The 20,366-nt window shown below is 41.0% G+C and overlaps 1 non-coding gene across 1 annotated transcript; it reads left to right on the top strand.

Annotated features, from left to right (window-relative positions):
- Positions 1-10,076: 10,076 nt before the first annotated feature.
- LOC118155133 (small nucleolar RNA SNORA18) lies at positions 10,077-10,208 on the top strand. The gene has a single exon (XR_004745356.1). It is a non-coding gene; the product is annotated as a small nucleolar RNA SNORA18 (small nucleolar RNA).
- The last annotated feature ends 10,158 nt before the right edge of the window (positions 10,209-20,366 follow it).

Raw genomic sequence — 20,366 nt, 5'->3', positions numbered from 1 at the left:
GTCTATCGGCTGGATGTGGGGAAGGTTTCCAGAGTGGTGCACAGTGGAGAGCAGCCCTGCTGAAGCCTGCCTGATCCCTAAAGGCAGTGCTTGTCATGCCCCTACTGCGAGAGACTTAAATCCTGTCTCCTCAAAACACTAGCAACCAAGGCTAAGCATTAAGCGTGGTTTCTATTTCCATTAAAATGCACGTTTTTGCACCTGGCTATGTTAAGGCTCTGCCATGTGGAATGTGATGGGTCCAGCTGAGCATGCTGCTCTCCCATGCCTGATAGCCTGGACAAGGAGACCAGTCACCTGGGAGTGACGCACGGCGCACGGCTCTCCAAGCTGCTCATTCCCAGGGCATCCGTCAGGAGCACATAAGCAATAATGATGTTACGAAAGGAAGTCTTTTTGGCAATAAGTGCCTCAGGAACTGTCAAGAGGCCTCCGTGAAGGTAAGATCACAAACATGTATATCCATAAACACACATCACTGCTTAAAATTTTTCTCCCAGTAGAGAGCCTCAGTAGTAGATGTATACAGACAAATCTTTTCTGTGGGAATACACTACTTCTGCTCTGGAAAAATAAATATCAAACGCAGTCTGAGACTGTATTAGGGAAATGAAGCATTAGGGAAAAGCAAAACCCAGGATAGAGAATAAATATAGGGTTTGGGCTTCTCAGATGCAAAGGAGAAGCCCAGTCCTCTTGGAGTGGTATCTGTCTGTACCTGCTTTATTTCACCCTGGCAAGCTAGTAAGATTTGAAGAAATAGAAAAGTGATTTAATGTTAAGAGGATTGGACAAGAGAGCATTATCTAGGGTGACATTTTCCTTAGGTGAGGTTATGGATACTTATTGCAGTCAGTTCATTTATATTTTAAACACCTGCAAGACTACAGTGAAATGAACTCCCTCTTAATCATCATCATGGAGAATGAATAAATACAGGCATTTATCTTGCACCAGGTAATTGGCTGTGAAGCATTCTGTGATCCTTTCATTAGGGTGATGAGATCCAAAAATAGATGGCAAGTATGTTTATTAGAAACTAACAGACGCGCCTGAGGTGTAAAAGACCCTGTGAATGCAGTGGTTTGCAGCACTTGTGTGCATGTGTGGGTGCATGTGTGTGCCTGCATGTGGGTTTTGGAGGTAGCAGCAGGGAGAAAAAAAGCAGAAACTCCCCATTCTTCTACCTGCCTTAGACCCTCTTCTGTGAAATGAAACAAAATGTTTAAAAAGAATGTATTTCAGTATTTTAAATACTGTTCCAGCCATACTTACATATGCTAGTCTCATATCTGTCCTATACAAACACTGTGAATTTTAGAATACTATGTAATTTCATAGGCTCTATAATGCTTTGATTAATCAACAATTAATACTTTAATTAGCACATTGTAGTCTGTAATATAAAATGTAATTATCCATAACAGTCAATCTTGGATCATTAAACTGGCATAACCAGAACAACAAAAAGCAAGTAAACAGTGTAATTCACCCTGTTTGGAAAATCCTGGAGAGGACTTCTCCACTCTGTCCTCTAGTGTTCCAGTTTGAGATCCTGTTAAGTAGATCTGGTCTTTCTGTTTCCGTGAGCTTTTCGGCCAGCATTACCTGCCATACTGAAATGATGCATTGCTTTAGCGGCAGACTGGGCTTTGGCTAATTCTAATGGTATGTTCAGAGCTCTGACTGGGATCCTAATAAGAGTGACAGTATGGAAGGCAGAATGTGGGTCTCCATATTCTAACCCCTCCAACCTGGTGATACATCTGAATATGTCAAGACGGCAATGGAAAAAAATGGATACAGCCTGGATGCAGTGACTCACACCTGTATTCCCAGCACTTTTGGAGGCTGAGGCAGGAGGATCACTTGAGCCTAGGAGTTTGAGAGTATCCTGAGCAACATGATGAGACCTTGTTTCTGCAAAAAATACAAAAATTAGCAGGGCATGGTGGCATACCTCCTGGCTGCTTAGGAGGCTTGAGGTGGGAGATCTCTTGAACCCAGGAGGTAGAGGCTGCTGTGAACCAAGATTGCACTGCTGCACTTCAGTCTGGGCAAAAGAGTGAGACCCTGTCTCCAAAAAGAAAAAATATAAAGAAAATAGAATTCAGTACCTGGAAGTGGTGTCCTGCTATAATAAATTCCTAAAAATATGAACATGGCTTTGGATTTGGGCAGTGAACAGAGGCTGAAACCATTTTGAGAAGTATGATACAAAAGGCCTATATTGCCTTCCACAGACTGAAGATACATATTTTAAGGGCTCCGGTAGTGAGAACTCAGAAGGAAGTGAAAGACGTGGTAGAGAAACTGTAAATTCTCTTAGCCTAAGAGTGCCCATGTCACTACAAGCATACTGTAGAAATCTGGAGAGATTTCACAGACTGAACTTTGAGAATGCTGCCTGTGAGGACTTAAAAGAAAGTAAAGAAATGTTACTGAAAACTGAAGAGAGGAGATCCATGTCGTGTATTGACAGAGAGCTTGGTAAAATTGTGCACTGCAGTTACATGAACTGTGTAACATGCGACAACCTTTGTCATTTAGCTGAAGAGATTTCCAAGCCAAGTGTTGAAGGCACAACCCAGACTCATCTCGTTGCTTATAATAAAACATAAGAAGAGGGAGATACATTCAGAAAATAGCTATTAAGCAAAAAGGAACCATGAGTGAATGATTTGGGAAATGGCAGCATCTCCGGATAGCAAACACTGCTAATATGGAGAAAGTCACTGTCAAAAATGCATACTCTCGAGAGAAACAGAGTGTGGTTTAAAAAACTTTTGCTAGTGCCTCAAAAGGATGAAAAACTTGACTTTAGTTTTGATCATTCAGTGACACAAAAAGCTTTTGGAAGAGATTGAGAGTGTGTGAAACTGGTAATTTAAACAAATCAAGGAGGACAAAGTCTAAAAGTTAACATAGTTCTGTCTATAAAAGTGAGGTGAATGAAGACTGTAGAGTGCCACATTTACCAAATAGAAGAGGGTCTATCAGGTCCAAGATCCAGCCCTTTCAGTTGCCCTAAAATTGGCACCTTCCTTGTGTGCATAACACTATAATATTTTTTGAAACTGTGAAAATGACGGAAACTAAAATCGAAGTAGAACATTCGTGATCTTTGTTTGTCTTTGGTTTTCAGTTCTTTGAATGTGATACAACTGTCTTCTTTTTTTGTATTTATTCTGCTGGATAGTTCCAGAGCCTCATGGGTCATTGGTTTGGGATCTGTCACTAATTTTGAAAAATTCGAATTGCCCAATTATTGTTTCTTCGCATGTGTTTTCTTTCCAGTTCCATTTTTCGGCTCCTTCTGGGATCTGTATGTGAGAGTGACGCTGTGGCACAGCTCTTGAAACGCCTGTTTTATTTGATTGTTTTTAGTATTTTTTACCCTTTGCATTTCAGCTGGGGTAATAACTCTGCCCTAGCTTCAGTTTCAGGCACGTGAGTGTGGGTCTTGGGAGTATGCCTTGCACAATTGTTACAGCCTCACCTCCACTTGGAATGCAATGTCTAGCAGCAATTCCACTCCTCTCTTTAGGGTAGAGCTTTATTTATTTTCTTGTTCCCCTCTCCCATCTGAGATGGATTCTTACTAGAGCCTCAGGCTACAGTTTTTCTTGCTGTTTCCCTTGCAGACTGGCTTTTGTATCATCGGGAGGCTAGAGGAGATATTTCTAGGTAGAGTTTTATCAATTGCAGCCCTTCTCTTTCCTTAGTCAGTATTATGAGGAAAGCTTTCCCAGGAACCTCCCCAGTCATCCCCATGAGTACTTGTGGGCTTCCTTGTTGGGGTGTGGGGGTGGACCTGACAGAGAGTGGCAGCTGCCCTATGTGTGCAGCCCCCAGCACTGCACATCCCTGCAGTAGTCCCCTAATGGCTCTTATAGTATCTAGCATTGTCTGCCCCTGGTAAATAAATGTGGGGTCCTGTTTCTCGCCCTGGTAGCCTGTGTGTAAATTTTAGTTTGGTGGCTTGCCTGAGGTCTCAGTTCTCTGATGGGTTAAGGAAATCATTCCTTGGTAGTCTGTTCAGCATTTTTGTTGTTGTTGTAAGGGTGAGTGTGAGATTCCAGCTGCTGTATCTTGGGGGTGAAACTAGAAGCAAGCATATTGCCTTTCCAGTCCTTACCATGATGTAATCTCGGCTCACTGCAACCTCCGCCTCCTGGGTTCAAGCAATTCTTCCATCTCAGCCTCCTGAGTAGCTGGGACCACAGACTTGTGCCACCGTGCCCGGCTAGTTTTTCTTGTATTTTTAGTAGAGATGGGGTTTCACCATGTTGGCCAGGATGGTCTTGATCTCTTGACCTGGTGATCTGCCCACCTTGGCCTCCCAAAGTGCTGGGACTATAGGCATGAGCCACCACGCCCGGACAGCTATATGTGTATTTTTTAATATGTCTCTTGAAATTACAACATGCCTTAAGAAATAGAAATTATTTTTTAGAGCAGCTTTAGGTTCAAAACAAACTGAGCAAGAAACAGAGTACCTCTCTACCCTTCCTCCCCTATCCACGCCACAGGCACAATTCTCTCATTATCATCCTCCTGCACCTTAGTGGTGTAGTTGTTATAACTGATGACCCTACCTTGATGCATCATTATCACTCCAAGTCACACTTACACTAGGGTTCACTCTTGGTGCTGCACATTCTATAGGTTGTGGAAAATACAAAATGACATGTGCCCACCATTGTAGTATCCTACAGAATGATTTCAGTGCCCTAAAAATGCTCTGTATTCTGCCAATTACAGTATGTACTTTTATTAAACATTTTGTCTAGAGATAATTCCCACACAGCTCAATCCTGAGATAGATTCGTGTATATTTGTAGGAGATCACAGAGAAAGATACTGTGTACAAGAGTAGGTTTTCTCAACTGTAATCATCTTGCAAAACTATACCATGGCAGCCAGGAAACTCACATTGATACAAACCACTGATCTTATTCCAATTTCTTCAGTTTTATAGTATTCATTTAGGTGAGTTTAAGTGTGTGTATTTAACTCTATGCAACTCTGTTACATGTGTGGGTTTATGTAGCCACTGCTTCAGCCAAGATACAGAAGAGTGCCATCACATGGATCTCTCACTTTGCCCCTTTGTTACAATACTCATTTCCCTCCCACACTGATCCCATTCCTAATCCTGGCAATCACTAATCTGTTCTCTGCCTCAGTAATTTGTTTTTTAATCTCAATAATGTTATATAAATGAAATCGTACAGTATGTAACATTTTTGGATTCACTTTTTTCCTCACTCACTGTAACTCTCTGGAGATTTATCTAAATTGTCACGTGTACCAATAGTTTCTTCCTTCTTATTGCTGAGTATTATTCCGTGGTGTGCATGGATCACAGGTTTTAAAACCACCAACCTATTGAAAGACATTGTTTCCAAAGTGTTGTTTTTCTTGTTATTATGAATAAAGTTGCTAAAAATGTGTGTGTACAGATTTGTATATGGACCTAAGTTATCATTTCCCTGGAATAAATGCCCAAGAGTGCAATTGCTGGATCATATACTAATTGTGTAGTTGTTGTAAAAGAAGCAGCCAAGCATTTTCCTAGAGTGAGCACTAGTTGACAGTGCTTCCAGCAATGGGTAACTGATTGAGTTTTTCTGCATGCTTGTCAGCATTTGATGTTGTCACACTTTTGTTTTAGCCATTCTGATAGCTACACAGTGATCTCTCACTGTGGTTTTAATTTGCATTCCCCTGGTAAGCAATGAAGCTAAACATTTTTATATACTTATTTGCCATCTGTATATTCTTTTCAGTGAAATGTCTATTCATATATTTGCCTTTTTTTCTAATTGGATTTTTGCTTTTTTTTACTGTTGTGTTTTGAGAATTCTTTACATATTCTAGATAGTAATCCTTTTTTGAATATGTATTTTGCAAATATTTTCTCACAGTATGTAGCTTGCATTTTCATTGTTTTTACAGGGTTTTGCATTTTCATGGTTTTTACAGGGTCTTTGGCAGAGTAAAAGTTTTTAATTTTGATGAGGCCCAGTTTTCATTTTTTTCCCTTTAAAAGGTTATGCTTTTTGTGCCTAAGAAGTCTTTCCTGGCCCTAGATCCCAAACATCTCCTCCTGCTTTTTTTGTTTTCTCAAAGTTATAAGACAGTTCTAAATGTAAGTCTGTGATCCATTTTATTTATTTATTTTTAAAGCCCTGAGGTTTTGGTTGAGATGCCAATCACTCCAAAGGATCTGCTTCTTCCATTGAGCTGCTTTTGCCTCTATGTCAAAAGTCACTTCAGGATATTTATGTGGGTCTGTTTCTGAGTGCACCGTTTTGTTCCATTGATTTGCAGGTTTGCTTCTTTACCGACACTATGGTTTCTCCATTACCGTAGCTATGTAGTAAGTCTCAGTATTGGGCACAGTGTTTGCTGTCACTTTATTCTTCTTTTTCAAGGTGATTTTTTTTAATCTATTATACTGTCCCTGCTTGTCCATATAGTCTTTAGAATAAACTCATCAACATCTACAAAAACCTGCTTGGATTTTGAAGGGAGTTATATTAAATCTGTAGATCAATTTGGAGAGAAATAATACTTACTGCATTGAGTCTTTAAATGAACATAGTACTCTCTCTACTTACTTAGGACTCTGATTTCTTTCATTGGAATTTTATCATGTTCGGCATTCAGATACTGTACACTTTTTGTTGAGCTTATGCCTAAGTACTTCATTTTCTTTGGAGGGATCGTCAATGGTATTGTGTTTTTAATTTTGGTGTCTGCATGCTCATTTTTAGTACATAGAAATATGATTAACATTTTTGTGTTGATAATGTATTCTGTTACTTTGCTGAACTGATTTTTAGTTCTAGACCTTTCTTTTTGTACATTCCTTGGAATATTGCAGACAATCATATCATCTGCAATTGGAGGTAGCTTCATCTTTTCCTTTCTCTTCTGCATGTCTTAGCTTTTCTCTTCTTGCATTATTGAGGTGGATAAAACTTCCAATACTATGTTAAATACGAGTGTTGAGAGCCGATATCCTTGTCTCGCTCCTGATCTTAGAAAGAAAACGTTAAGATTATCACCATTAAGTATGACGTCAGCTGTAGGTTTTTGTAGATGTTCTTTGTCAAAATCACTTAATTCTTCTGTATTCCTGATTCTGGGAGTTTCTACCATGTGTCAGTACTAAATTTTGTCAAATTCATTTTTGTGTCATTCCCTTCTTTAGCCTGTTAGCATGGTGGGTTATATTAATTTTTTTTTTTTTTGAGACGGAGTTTCGCTCTTGTTACCCAGGCTGGAGTGCAATGGCGCGATCTTAGCTCACCGCAACCTCCGCCTCCCGGTTTCAGGCAATTCTCCTGCCTCAGCCTCCTGAGTAGCTGGGATTACAGGCATGCGCCACCATGCCCAGCTAATTTTTTGTATTTTTAGTAGAGACGGGTTTCACCATGTTGACCAGGATGGTCTCGATCTCTTGACCTCGTGATCCACCCACCTCGGCCTCCCAAAGTGCTGGGATTACAGGCGTGAGCCACCGCACCTGGCCAGGTTATATTAATTGATTGCAAATAGCAAACCAGCCTTACATTCCTGGAATAAATCACAATTGATCACTGTTTAAAAAATGTTTCTGTACATTTTTGTATTTAATTTGCTAATATTTTGTTGATGGCTTTTGTGTTGAATTTTATGAAAAATGTCTGTTTTTCTTCTTTGGTACTGTTTTTGCCTTGTTTTGGTGTCAGCCTCATAAAATGAATTGTAAAGTATTCCTTTCTCTTCCATTTTCTAGAAGAAATTATATAAAATGTCTGTCAGTTTTTTGAATATTTGGTAGAAATCTCCAGGGAAATGATGTGGAGCTGCAAATCTTTTTTAGGAGCTTTTAAATTATGAATTCCATTTTCTAATGTTTTTCTTTACTAGAACTATTTAGATTACCTATTTCATGTTGGTTGCATTTTGATAATCTTTGGTTTTTGAGCAATTGATCCATTTCTTCTACATTGTCAAATATATGAGCGGTAGGCCGGGCGCGGTGGCTCACGCCTGGAATCCCAGCACTTTGGGAGGCCAAGGCGGGTGGATCACGAGGTCAAGAGATTGAGACCATCCTGGTCAACATGGTGAAACCTCGTCTCTACTAAAAATACAAAAAATAAGCTGGGCATGGTGGCGCGTGCCTGTAATCCCAGCTACTCAGGAGGCTGAGGCAGGAGAATTGCTGGAACCCAGGAGGCGGAGGTTGCGGTGAGCTGAGATTGCGCCATTGCACTCCAGCCTGGGTAACAGGAGCGAAACTCCATCTCAAAAAAAAAAAAAAAAAAAAAATATATATATATATATATATATATATATATATACATAAATTTTATATATATAGGCGTAAAGCTGATTCTAATATTCCCTTTGGGCCATTTTAATGGCTATGGGCTGTGCAGTGATGTCCTTAGTTTTATTACTGATATTGTTGATTTGTGTCTCTTCTGTTTTAATTTTGCCAGTCTTGCTAGAGTGACATTGATATTTTTGAAGAAGCAGCTTTTGGTTCTATTAAATTTTTCTGTTATTTTTCTGGTTTCAGTTTAGTTGATATGTGCTCTAACCTTGATGAGTTCCTTCCTGCTGCTTGCTTTGGGCTTGTTTTGCTGTTCTTTTTCTAGTTTTTTTGAGGGGAAGAACTTACTGATTTGAGTCTTCCTCCTTCCTAACATAAGCATTTAGGACTATAAGATCCCCCTCAGCTCTTCATTAGCTACTTCCCACGTATTTTGATCTATTGTCTTTTTATTTTTATTTAATTCCGTGTGTATTTTTTGAAATTTCCTTTGGATCTCTGTCTTGACCATAGACTATTTAAAGGTGTATCATTCAATTTCAAAGTACTCGGTGATTTTTGTCTGTTGTCTCTCTAGGTCATGGATTTTTAACTTACCACAGTCTATCTGTGAATAGTATTGTGAAACTTCATTAAAAAGTATAAGAAAGTTACAGCAATGTAATTCTATTTTCCCCTCAATCTGGAGTTGAACTGGTTCCGGTCTGGGCTGTAGATCTCATTAATTTCAGTTTACCACAGGTTTCATATGTTTCAAAGGTAGTAGTCTGGGTCTCCTTTTCATTAGGAATTGGGACCTAAGACTCTGAAGTCTCCCTAAGCCTTCTTGCTCATTTTCTGCCTTCCTGTGCCTTGGAAGAACTCCATGTTGCAGCCCCCCCACCCCCAGCTTCCTACTCACAGGACCTCTGTCTCTGCCATTTACCCTGTCCCAAGTGTCCAGCCATCACTCTGTATTTGAGATGATAAGTCTTAAGGAAACGATTTATGGGACACTTCTGAGTTTGAATCCATCACACTGGCCTACAGAGTCCCTCCATGATTTCTTTGGTTTCTTCTTATCTCAGCCAAGAGCCAAGTCCTCTCTGCTTATGGCTGACTCGTTCTTCCCACCACACCCCAGAGACAAAAGCAGTTGCAGGTTTCATCGCCTTGGACAGGGAGAGCCCTAGAGTGTTGTGCGTTTAGACTTTTGCATTTCCAGGTCTCTGCTGGTTGTCATGTGTGGTGACTGGAACAAAATTCAGTTTTCCTCATTATGATATTGCAGCCAACAGCTTTTTGCAACCTTTTATGCCCTAACAAGAAGCAGAGCTCCCACTACTCTGCTTAACCAGTAAAACCTCTGAGCAGCCTCATCTATCACTCATGGCCTTGGAGTTTGGAAGCTAGTGCTGTGGTTTTTCAACGTGTTTGAAAAAAGTGTCATAATGTCTCCCCCATGATTTTGTCACAAATCCTCTCCTTAGTGCCCCTCTCAGAAAAAGATACTTACCTCTATCTCACAGGTACAAAAATTTAGGGAAATCGTAGCTATTCCAACAGGCTGAGTGGTTCCACCTTTCTCAGTACAACCCAAATGAAATAAATGTCTTTGGATCTTCAGTAATTTTAGGAGGGTAAGAGATTCCTAAAACCAAAAAAAAAAAAAAGGGAAACATTGATGCAGTGCATTTTTTAGTGTATTCATAAATTTTACGTCAGTGACATTTGGTAACTTGCTTTTTAAACTCAACATTCGGTTGTGGTCTATCCTAATAGGGTTTTCCCTGTATACTGCACATCATTGGAAATGCCTCGTAGAGTAGCTCTGTGGTTTTACTTTACTCACAGGACTATGGTTACATCTGTGGGAAAGAACTATAAGACAGTTGCTAAAAGACAGCTACTAGGCTGGGCGCGGTGGCTCACGCCAGTAATCCCAGTACTTTGGGAGGCTGAGGCGGGTGGATCACGAGGTCACCAGATCGAGACCATCCTGGTCAACATGGTGAAACCCCATCTCTACTAAAAATACAAAAAACTAGCTGGGCATGGTGGTGCGTGCCTGTAATCCCAGCTACTCGGGAGGCTGAGGCAGGAGAATTGCCTGAACCCAGGAGGCGGAGGTTGGTATTTCTAAGTTCTTTGGGAAATCTCCATACTGCTTTCCACCATTGCTGAACTAATTTAGATTCCTACCAACAGTGTATGAACGTTTCCCTTTCTCTGCAGCTTTGCTAATCTTTCTCTGCTGATTAGTGATGTTGAGCATTTTTTCACGTTTGTTGGCTGTATGTCTTCTTTTGAGAAGTGTCTGTTCATATCCTTTGCCCATCTTTTAATGAGGTTGTTTGTTTTTTGCTTGTTGGTTTAAGTTCCTTAGATTCTAGATGTTAGATCTTTGTCTAATGTATAGTTTGTGAATATTTTCTCTCATTCTGTGGTTGTTGGCTTACTTGTTCATAGTTTCTTTTGCTGTGCAGAAGTTCTTTAGTTTAATTTAGTCTCACTTGTCAATATTTTTGTTACAGTTGCTTTTGAGAACTTGGCCAAAACTTATTTGCCAAGGCCTATGTCCAAAATGACATTTCCTAGGTTTCCTTCTAGGATTTTTATAGTTTGAGGTTTTACATTTAAATATTTAATCCATTAATTTTACATTTAAATATTTAATCCAGGTTAATTTTTGTATATGGTAAAACATAGGGATCCAATTTCATTTCTCTGCATATGGCTAGCCAGTTGCCCAGCACCATTTATTGAATAGTGAGTCCTTTTCCCACTACTTATTTTTATCGACTTTGTTGAACATTAGATGGATACAGGTCTTATTTTAGAACTGTTCACATTTTCTGCTTACTTTTGAGTCAGTTTTAGTAATTTGTGTTTTGCTAGGAATTGTTCATCTCAGTTGTCTAATCTATTGGCATAAAGGTGATGATTGTATGCTTTTATAATTCATTTCTGCAAGTTCTGAAAGAAAAGAGGTGTCTTCTCTTCACTCGTGATTTTGCCAACTTGTGTCTTCTCTGTTTCATTACCATTCTATGCAAAGGTTAGTCATATTTTTAAAAAAATATTTCATTCTATTTATATTCACTACTGTTTTTCTTTTGTCTATTTAATGGATTTCCTCTCTAATCTTTATTATTTCTTTTCTTCTGCTTGTTTAAGATTTAGTTTATGCTTCTTTTTCTAGTAAATTAAGATGAAACTTTAGTACCTTTTTTCTTTTCTAAAAAAGTCATTTAAAACCATAAAGTTTTCTCTAAGCACTGCTGTATCCCATAAATGCCGACATACTGTAATTTCATTTTCTTTGCTATTACTATAGCCACTCCAGTTTTCTTAGGGTTACTATGTGCATTGTTTATTTCCGTTCTATTACTTTAAACCTATTTGTGTTCTTAAATGAAAAGGTGTCTCTTAAGTCTTACTATTTTTATCCAATTTGCCATTCTCTAAAACTGTTACTGAAGTGTTCGATCTATTTATATATGGTATAATTATTGATGTGATTTAATTTATATCTTCTGTTTTGCAATTTAATTTTATATGTTTTATATCTTTTTAACGCATATGTTACTTTTAAACGTCTTTTGTGTTAAATAGACCTTTCTATTGTACCATTTAATTCTTTTCTTTTCTTTTACTATATTTTAAGGGATATTTTCTTATGGTTCATTTGTGGATTGCAATATGTATCTTATCACAATTTGTAAATTACAATATGTATCTGAATTTATCACGAACTGCTTCAGACTAATATTAAAATTTTTCCAGTAAAATACAGATATTTGACTATAATAGAACTCTATTTCTCCCTTCTTTGTTCTGTTTTGCTGTTTACATGAAATTTACCTATCTATTATTATAGTCTGTAAATATAGGTTAAAATCTAACAATTATAATTTTCTAGGCAAAGTGTTTAAAATAAGAGAAGAACATTAGAAATAATATACTTAAGCAGATTTTTATTTACGTATGTAATCATCTTTATCAGTGTGTGTATATCTATATCTATGTCTGTATGTATGGATTCAAGTCACTGGTGTCATTTCTCTTCAGTCTTCATTTATCTGGTAATGTCTTTTTTAACCTTTTTCAATTTTTGAAGGATAGTTTCGTTGAAAACTTAATACTTGGTTGATTTTTTTTGTTTTGTTTTAGCACTTTGCTTTCTAGCTTCCATTGTTTCTGATGGAAATTCTCATCACAATAAAATGCTAATTTGTGGTTCCTTGTACTTGATGAGTCATTTTTCTCTTGCTGCTTTCAAAATTTTCTCTTTCAACAATTTGATTATAATTTGTTAAGGTGTGAATCTCTTTGAATTTATTTTTGTTGGAGTTTGTTGAACTTCTTGGATGTGTAAATTAGTTTAAAAAAAATCATGTGTGGGATGTTTTTAGCCAGTTTCTTCAAATGTTTTTTCTGCCCTTTTCTCTCTCCTTCTCTGGGAGCTGTGTTCAATTAAAAAAAAAATTCTCTCTGTTCTTCAGACTGGATGGACTATATTGGTCTGTCCACAAGTCTGCTCATCTCTTCTGCTGGCTAAAGTCTGCTGCTGAATCTCTCCCATGACATTTTCACTCCAGTGACTGTACTTTTCAACTCGATCATTTCTGTTTTGTGCTATTCCATCACTGCTGTATAGTTATCGATAGTTTTAATTCGATAAGCCATGATCATAATACTTTTGTTTTCTTCTTAAACACCGTTTCTTTTGTTCTTTGAACATATTTGTAATAGTCGCTTGACTGTCCTTGCGTGGGCTACATCAGAAACAGTTTCTATTGAGTGCTTTTCCTCCTGTATATGGGTAACACTTTCTGGGCTTTTGCATGTCTCCTAATTTTTTCTTGAAAACCAAACAATTTAGATCACATATTGCAACAACTCTAGATTCTGATTCCACTCTCCCCTCCCCCAGGGTTGTTGTTTCTTTTTGTAAATTTTTTGTTGATTTCCTCACTGACCCTTCCATACTAATTATTTAGGATCCTTTCTTCCAAAGTCTGCACCCAAAGGTGTTTTTCCTCAGTAAAAAAAAAATCTTGTTTTCAATGTTTAAGCCTGGATTCCTTGGGTTGCCACTTGTCAGCATCACGTAGTGGTCAGCCAGTAACCGGTCCACATCTGTGCTTAAACATCTTGATCCAAAAGGCTGGTGGTTCCATGTCTGAGATGGGAAACACGTATGTTCAGGCAGTTTACAGGTTTTCTCTGGCCTCTGCATTCTCACAGCCATTCCTCTTTCTTTCTTGAGTATTACATTCTGTTGGAGATGAGAGACATCTTATTCCATGCAGTGCTGCTATAATAGAATACCTGAGACTGGATAATTTATAAGGAACAGAAATTTCTTTCTCACAGTTGTGGCAACTGGGAAGTCTAAGATCAAAGTGCTGGCAACTAGTGAAGGTCTAGTCTCGGCTTCCAAGTAGTGCCTTAAACGCTGCATCCTCCTGAGGGGTGCAACCCTGTGTTATCTATCCCATGGCAGAAGAGCAGAAAAGACCACATCCACACCTGCAAGCCCTTCATACAGCAGCTTTAACGCTGATGGGAGGTGTTTAGCACCTCCCGTTAGGTCCCGCCTCTCAACATCACTGCTTTGGAGATTCGGTTTCTAATATATGCATTTTGGGGGATACATTTAGACCATAGAGGATAGCCAGGGTCCTCTCTAGTCTGGTCTGCTACATTTCTAGATGTCAATGAATATACTTTGAAAATACAATATTTCCGGTGGCTCACGCCTGTCATCCCAGCACTTTGGGAGGCCGAGGTGGGTGGACCACGAGGTCAAGAGATCAAGACCATCCTGGTCAACATGGTGAAACCCCGTCTCTACTAAAAATACAAAAAATTAGGTGGGCACAGTGGTGCGTGCCTGTAATCCCAGCTACTCAGGAGGCTGAGGCAGGAGAATTGCCTGAACCCAGGAGGCGGAGGTTGCGGTGAGCCGAGATCGCGCCATTGCACTCCAGCCTGGGTAACAAGAGTGAAACTCTGTCTCAAAAAAAAATAGAAAACATAATATTTCATAATATATTATTTAAAAAATATCTTATTTGATACCAGTATTTAATCTTTTAAATAATGCTCAAGTGGACTTTCTTTTTCTTAAAAGTTTATTCGTATTTGTATTTTTTTTTAAAGCCTGGGTTCTTATAAATAGACTGGTAATACAGAAATACCAGTGTATTATGGTCAATCTTAGAAACCCACGGCTCCAATAAAACTCTTTTAGACGTATCTTCCTCTCCCCTGTGCCCACACAGTAGAGAATGCAATCCTTTGATTTTCGGGAGCCCATGGCTTATATCTGTCTTTCGGCACCCCTTCCGCAATTCTTCCCAGTATTCTATTTCCCTCTGTCTTAATCACCTGCTTATTATAAACCCCTTGGAGCAGAGGAGCACTTCTTTCTTCCACCTCTAAACTTGCCCTATCCCCTGCACCGAGTGTGGCACTCGGTAGGTACTCAGAAGGTGTTAAGTGTTAAGTGGGATTTGAGCTGGCTGGAAAAGCAGCACTTCCTCTTGGCCTGCCATTCCTTATATGGGCCACGAAGATCTTGTCTCCGAGGCCCTTGTGTCTGTGACATTCTCGAGCTTATGCTTCTTGTGAACATTTGTGGGATATTAGTCATCTTATGTAGAACAGGATATATCTGTCACTTCTCCTCTGTGAATCCCTCCCTTCAACAAGATTTATTTTAAGAACTGTGTGAAAAGAAATTTTCACAGGCAACCCTGTGAAAATCCAGTCATTTGTCAACATATGGGACTAAGTGCCCCAAGTCCCATCCAGCTGTCCTGGCCCTGCCCACCAGGGGGCCCCTCTGAGGAGGCAGCATCCAGGCAGGGGTCTGAAATAGCCAGGAAGGTGCATCTTAGGACCCCTCCTGTTTCCTTGCTCTCTCGTGCTGCTGGCATGGTGAGTTCTCTGTTCTCATGAACAGTGCAGCAGAGGAGCACGTGTGAGACGTCACTGAATCTTCAAGGCTACTTTAGGAGATCAAAATGACCCTACTCCAGAAAGGGAGACTGAGAGCCCACAGCTAGAATGTGGTGGAGCTGGACTCTGAGCTGAGGCCCTTCGCCTCTGCGTCCAAGGCTCTGTCCATTAGCCTGAGCTGTTGTGAGCAGCAGGGGCCACCGGCTTTCTCTGAAAACAACCCTGAGGAAGTTGGTGATCTGCAAGATTTCATTGAGTTTGGAGCTGACAGAGCCAGATGGCTTTTGGGCAAGAGCCAGAGGTCTTTGAGGAGATGCAGGAGGAAAGAGGTTATCACCCAAACCCTAGCTGGGGGCCAGGCTCCCTAACCCCCATCTTGCCAAGGGAGGGAGTGTGATGTGTGGCCTCTCCACGGGGAAGTGGTGCCCCATCGTCTTTGGCTATTGGCAATCCTTGCATAGTGGATGGCCACTCTGGGCCTCAGTTTCACTAGCTCTGAACTGAGGTGGTTCGGTTCAGTAAGCCCTGAACTTCCCCAAAGTCAGGAGAGGGAAGGCTCTCTTTTCAAGGCTGGAGTTAACAGCAAAAGAGTAGAGCTGTTTCCTCCTCCGCGCTCTGGGATGGCACATGTTGGGTGAGAAATGTCGGGGGCTTGATTGGGAGCTGCCATGCTCACTGCTCCGTGCATCAGCTGCGAGGATTCACACCACATCCTCCAGACACCCCCACTGGGAGTTTCTATAGCAACTTTCTCAGAGGAATTTCCAGGGCTTGCTGATTCTGTCATAGTAACCCAGTGAGGGAAGAAAGTGTAGGGTGTGCGGTGGGGGGGTGGGCAAAGGATCTGTGTGTGCTGAGGTTCTGGTGAGGCCAGGAGAGCAGAGTGGGTGGGCTCTGGGAGCAGCCACAGAGCTGAGCGGTCAGGGGCTACGTTCCAGTCTTCTGCCAGCTCCTTCACAACAGGCAGGTCACAAGTCATCCCTGAAGGTTTCACTTTGGGTCATAAAAGGTACCTCAAAGATGGCCATGAGGATTAAATGAAAGAGACACGCAGGCTTCTCATTTATCTTTCCTGAGGATTAGGGCAGGACAAGCTGGGAGTGTGATTCCAGTGGCGGGCTGCCTGTGGGCGTCTATAGAATAGAAATGACATTATGCAAGCAGATGGCTCGATGAAGAGACAAAAATATGAATATAAAATGCTCTAGCCATGAAGATGCTAATTTATTTTTACTTTTAATAATGACACAACTTTGGATATCAAAGGTGTCTTCTTGCTTTTAGATATCTTCAGCCCTCAAAATAAAATCTTTCAACAGAACACAGCTCCAGATCACACACAAACATTCTGAATTGAGGATCAGCATGCCTGCGTCTTCACATCCAAGCACTGAGCATGAGCAGTTTATCCCAACAATGAATCCACACTGCAGATGTACTACACACCCAGCATTCTGGGGAATGGGGAAATTATTTGCACAAAAGCTCTGCTGTTGAATTGGTAGTGACTAGTAAAACAGTCCTTATGAATGCTATAAAATTAATCAAGAAAAAAGGGAGGGAGAGAAACAACTCGGCACACTCAGCATTAATCACGATGTCAGCTTGTTCTCTGACCTGCTTCCTCATAGCTGTTTGCTGTATGCTGCCCCAGACTCACGTAGATTGAAATTATAGGTCCCTGTAACCGCTCTGTAGATGACAACCTGGGCATTGTGAAATGTTAAGTTTTCCATCTGAGATATTCTTTCAGGTCCCACATACAAATGAAACTACTGACTCAGCTTGTCTGAAGGACCCCATGAGATGCTGACTTACCAAAAGTGCAGTTTCCACATCCCAATAATTTTATCCCTTTTACCTGGCCAATCAGTGACCCAATTTTCCAGCCTATTTCCCTTCACAATGATTATTTTAAAAATCCCATTCCAGAACTATTTGAAGAGATGGATGTGAAGGTCCCTCCCATCTCCTCACTCAGCCATCCTATCATCATCAAGCTCTTTCTCTGCTGCAAACCCTCCTGACTCAGTGTATTGGTATACACCTGCAGAGTGGACGAAGAAGCCTGTTAGTCCTGTAACAATAGCAGGGCAGATGAGGCAGATTAACTATAGCAGGGATAGCTAGATATGTTTAAAGGAAGACAGAAATGCCTCTGCTGGCAAGGTTCAGCTGGGTCTCCAGTGTAGCAGAAGTAAGGCTGAAGCCAGGCTCTGGGGGAGGGTGAATCACAGCAGAAACACAGAAGTGCAGAAGGGTGGATATGGGGGTGAAGCTGCAGGCTCATTCCATTCTGCTTGTGTCCCTTGGAGCAATCTAAGCTCCTGACCTGCCGACCTCGGCTTTTTTCTCTAGCAGACAGTAATGATACCTTCTCTTTAATTCCCTGTGTGGATTATTTACATCAAGAAGTCATCCCAGTTCCCGGCATACAAATAGCACTTAACTGATTATAAGACAAAGAATAACAAGGTAAACACCGTGGAAGTTGAAAATGAATGTAGAATTCTACCTTACATTGTTCAGGGACGACAGTATCTGTGTTTGTGGGGGATGACTGGATGACTAGACCACTTTGGGACAATTTTAAAGAAATTCTCTGGTGAAACTTAATTTGTCCACTCACTTTCAGCCACACCATGCACTGCTCTGCCCTGAGACAACCAGTGCAATGCACTTGGAGCCCTTCCTCACGACCAGTGTTGAGACAAGGCTTCTTACTCACAGTCAGAAGTGCTAAGTAAGTGACCCAAGCTTTGCAGACAGATGTCTCTAGTCTTTTCAGCACAGTATGGATCGTTTATACTGCTAGGCATTAGGGAGGATACAAGGAGAAGGTGTGTTCTGCCTTCAGGAAATTGGGATAGGGTCAGAAAGGAGTGTGTTGAACAGAGGAGCTGCCAAGCTCACATGGTTCTGTGGGTGGGACAGACAGCATGGAGGAGGCCAGCCCTGTTCCTGCCCCACCCAGACTCCTGGAATCCCACTGGTCAGCAGTGGGCCTCTCCCAAGCTTGCTTTTGGCCCTGATAGCAGGCACATGTGATGCTTCTTCAGATGACTTTCCCCAGGCTGCTCTGCTTCTATATTTGGAAAACATCCCCCTTGACAACCATCAGCCCAGGAAACTTGAGTCTTCATGGGATGTCTCTGAGGTATAATTTACACCCAGACTTTATCCAGGTCGGGGGTGCCTCATGGCAAGTATAAGAATGACCACAATTGGGGTTTGCAGTAGGGGAGACAGATGGGGCTCAACTCTGAATGCAAAAGGAAAGGGGGGGATTGATGGCCAGGGAGCATGGTAGGGATCAGAGGGCAGAAAATCACTAAGAGGCAGCATCGGGGTAAGGAGGTTTTTCACAGGATTCTTGCTGAAGCCAGGCCAAGGTGATCAGACATCACCTGGGGGATGGTGGAAGAGGAAGAAACGGATTGGACATCAAGGATGATCGATATTGACAGTGGCATGTTCTGGCTAAAACAACTTAGGATTCTTGCTAACATTGGACAATGCCAAGATGGACGCAGATGTGCACATGTCAGGGCCTAGCTGAGAAAAGAATTCAAGAAGCCTGGTTAGAGTTAGGTCACACTCTGAGAAAAATCTGAGGCTACTTATTCTGGGACTTCGCCTGAAGTTTTACCCTGTTCAGCCCCTTCTTATTCTTTGTCCTTCTTTTTCATCTTGGTTTCTTCTGGTAGCGTTTCCACCACAAATCACTCATAGAAATCTTCACCTCAGAGTCTGCTCCTGAGGAAGCAGTTCTGGGAGCTCATCATTGGTGACAGAAGCATGCGGATAGTTGTGGTTCGTGAAGGGTCAGTAGGGACAAGGTACAGTTAGATAAAGATGCACTGGCTTGGCCAGGCACGGTGGCTCATGCCTGTAATCCCAGCATTTTGGGAGGCCGAGGCAGGTGGATCATGAGGTCAAGAGATCGAGACCATCCTGGTCAACATGGTGAAACCTCGTCTCTACTAAAAATACAAAAAATTAGCTGGGCATGGTGGCACGTGCCTGTAATCCCAGCTACTCAGGAGGCTGAGGCAGGAGAATTGCCTGAACCCAGGAGGCGGAGGTTGCGGTGAGCCGAGATCGCGCCATTGCACTCCAGCCTGACGAGCGGAACTCCGTCAAAAAAAAAAAAAAGATGCACTGGCTTGTGCAGTAACTCTGGTGTGTAGGACATGTGGGAAAATGGTCATTATAAGGATGATGAAATTGGCTGATGCTATGGATGTATTGAGGAAATGACAAACTTAAGTGATCCAATTACTGGTTTAAGGCATGGGGGTAGGTCCAGTTGCAGCTGGCTGGATGTGCTGTCTTTACGACAGTGTCCAGTGTAGTTTGTAGTATGTGGAATGAAGCTTCTGAGCTGGGAGATGCATTTTTTATTAGGCTTTATGTTTAGAGCAATTTTAGGTTCAAAGCAAAATTGAGGGGAAAACACAGAGGCTTCCCACATACTCCCTGCCCATCTATACATAGCCTTCTCCACTCTTAACATCCCACAACTCCTAACTCAGGAGGCAAATTAAAAGAGCCAATTGCAGTGAAATATAGACACCTCACATCTTCTGCTGTGTACAATATAGTTGTCTTAAATATTTTCTATAATAGATTTGAAACCACGTAAAATAGCTGTTATAGAGAGTGTTATAATTTTTGCTTTCGCTGTCAAACATAATTTAGGAAACTCAATAGGAGAAAGAAAATGTATTATATTTACCTATTTTAAAAATTATTTACCCCATTCCTTCTCCCTTTCTCATGTTCCCAGTTTCCTTTCTTCATCATTTCTTTCTGTTTAGAGAACTTGGTTTAGCCATCTAATATACTTTGGATATTTGTCACCACCTAAGTCCCATGTTTAAATGTAATCCGCATTGTTGGAAGTGGAGCCTGGTGGGAAGTGTTCACGTCATGGGGACAGATCCCTCATGAATGACGTGGGTCACATGAGATTGGGTTGTTTGAAAGTGTGTGACACTCCCTCCAACTCTGTCTCTCACTCCTGCTTTTGCCATATGAAGTGCCTGCTCCCATTTTGCCTTCTGCCATGAGTAAAAGCTTC

The sequence above is a fragment of the Callithrix jacchus genome, chromosome 6 (genome assembly GCF_049354715.1).
Source record: "Callithrix jacchus isolate 240 chromosome 6, calJac240_pri, whole genome shotgun sequence".
Classification (NCBI taxonomy): domain Eukaryota; kingdom Metazoa; phylum Chordata; class Mammalia; order Primates; family Cebidae; genus Callithrix; species Callithrix jacchus.
This window is presented reverse-complemented; position numbering and strand designations above follow the sequence as displayed.